Genomic DNA, 3,007 nt, shown 5'->3' on the forward strand with positions numbered 1-3,007 from the left:
AAGACTACTAACGCAAAAAACTCAAACTGTTTATGTGCGCCGATTCTACAAAATTGGGTCATATTGAATGAAATTGATCCCTCTGCTTATTATTTAAATTTTTGTTCATTTTTTCTTCATAAATAAAGAAAATAAACAAATGCTAATGAATTAATTAAGCTGTCAACTTTTTTTTGGTGATTCTTAACATTCGACCGTAACACACATAATGTTGTGACACGAGTATTGAGTATCTTCCATTCCGAAAACATAAATTTCGCCAAACCAAATAAACAACAAAGTGTACCAAACAAAATTTCATTTGAACTCACTAATAAGCGTTGAGTTTCTCAACGTATTCTTTATATTAAATCCATTCCGGACTCAGTTTTAAAGTACGGTCTCACTGATCATGATAGAGTAATGGAGAAGTATTGGGGTTGATGTCTATATGGACGGAATGTCGATTGTACAATGGAAGGCGTTTTTTATGGTAATTGATCTTTGAACTGTTTATCATACATTTGAGCAATGCTTTTGGTGTAGTTCCTATCAAACTGAAAAAAACACACAAAAATTGGAGTTATTAATAGATGCTAATTACTTCCATGCAAAATTGTCAGACAAGCATTCAATGCCAAAAAAATTTTCGAGCGGTGTTTAGAAATTTTGAACAAATTATGGGATATGAGAAAATACAAATTCGAACAACACTGAATAATAGAAGCATGGAATAGTAATGGTGAAGCATATGAATGATTGATTCATTAGATGTAATTCAACATTACTGATATTTTTAAGGCTGAATTTTGATGGCTTTTGAAAAAGATTTTAAAAAATTAGAGTTTTATCAAATTTCACAACTTCGATACAAGAAATCGAATTTTGCAACATAATATTTTAGCTGTAATTGTCCTACCACTTTTTTTCAGATTACTGTAGTAATTAGAAAATTAATTAATTTTCCCACAGACTGATTTACATTCTTCTAAATATCATTGTAATTTTTCTGCTACTCAAACTTATAACTCATAGTTTACATAATTTTCATCATGTAAGTAAACAAAAGTAAGTGACGAAAAAAATCATTAACCCAATTAATGACATGATATTATTTTATTTTTTCAACTTGTTTTTATAATCATTTTTTCGAGACCTCATTTTATTTTAACACAGATATGTAATACACAAATGCACATCTTTAATTGTCAAATGGTTTAATTATTGATGAATAAATCACACCTAACCAGTGTCATTGATTTGATAATATATGGAAAATTAATTAAAAAAGGAATTGAGCAAAAATTCCTGCAACAACAATATGCAAATCATTCAGTACAAATATTGAATTAAAGAACAAAGATTGTCCAATACGTACAAATTCAAAATTCATTCAACTGCTGACGTTTAATGTCAACTACCCACCATTTCCCATTGATGTAAATATTACATCATCTATATGAAGTCGCGAATTTCGAATACCGCGAAGCTTCAAATAAAATAAAATGACTAAATAAACTAATATATAAATCAATCACACAAATTGTAACAACGTCATGAATCATTTAAGCAATTTTACATCCCTCAAATTCATTGTCTCATGCGTTTTTCTTTGTTATCTTCATCTACGTTCACATCCTTTCCTTTTTTAATGTAACAAAGCACACTCATAAGCTAAATTTCTTTGTCTAAGAACCAATCTTAATTGCAATGCTTAATGTTGCAAACAGAGCCTTTTGTTGTAATCGGATTTTGACAGTTTCTCTTTATCCAAAGGAAAATCTAATGTAATGCTTGTTATAAACCACACCCCCCACATATGCTCAATTGTGTTAATTAAAATTGTATATATACTCAAGGCTATAACTTGATCATTTTCCTTGTCAAACACTCAACCAAGGACTGCACCGTATATTGTATCCTTTACTCTCCAATAAACATTTACTACTACCCTCTTATTACAATCTATCTTCTGCGAATAAATAACTTCCTCCTGAACCGAACGAAGAATACCTTCTCAGAATATTCGTTTGTGCCAGAGAACAAATCCTTCCAAATCAAACCCTACAAATCAAACTTTTCTTTCAATTTTTCGTACATGTGAGTCATCCTAAATTTTACCTTCGTGTCATACGAATTTGAGTACCAAGCGAATCTGAAAGTCGTGATGACAGAAACGGCAAAAGAAACTGCTAAATTTAAGGTCTTTTCGTCATTTAGACGTTGATGATAAGGGAATGCGAAAAACAGATTGATAAAAGAGCACAGACTGAATTGAATGAATTGGCCGATCTACTCATACCTTCTTTCGTCCTGCTAATAAGCCTATGATCCTCAAAAGGGTGAGAACAGCTACAGATGTATGTCTGCATTAATTGTTGAAACTGAAGTATTTCAAATCAATGCGCCGACAAGTGAAGTTTCATCAGTGGCATTTTGTATATATGTGTGTGTAACCATAGGTGTATTGCATTGAATGCACTAAATTAAAGTGTACCAAATTAGACGTATAAAAAATAGTGCAAATAACTAAAAATTGAATTAAACCCGAGAAATCAAAAAGGCGAAATTCCGTTAAAAGCTGTACTATAATTTGCAATTGATGGCTTTCAGAATCTTATTCCTTATTGCATCAACAGGTTCCACACGTACTGCATGGATGACAAGAACTTCCTGAATTCCCAAAACCATAGCGGTAGCTTAAAACTTTAATAACTTATTTAACTATGCCTACTTCCTAATCTTTCCACTGGTTTTCTTATGTCATCTTTGTTCCGCCGACTGTAGTGAATTGTAATTCAGTTACATCAGCAAAAAAATCTTAAATGATTTAATTATTGATTCTGTTTCAAATTAATTAATTACTTCAAATATTAACAGTTAAATTTTAACAATAATTTAAGCAATACCTTGCTATTCATTCTTTGTATAAATTAGAATTTTCATTAGGAGAAAAAATAAGGGATAAATCAAATTACCTAATTATGCATAAAATTTTTTCAAGGTTTCCTTGTACATGATGTCGCAG

The sequence above is a fragment of the Loa loa genome (assembly GCF_000183805.2).
Source record: "Loa loa unplaced genomic scaffold supercont3.867, whole genome shotgun sequence".
Taxonomy (NCBI): domain Eukaryota; kingdom Metazoa; phylum Nematoda; class Chromadorea; order Rhabditida; family Onchocercidae; genus Loa; species Loa loa.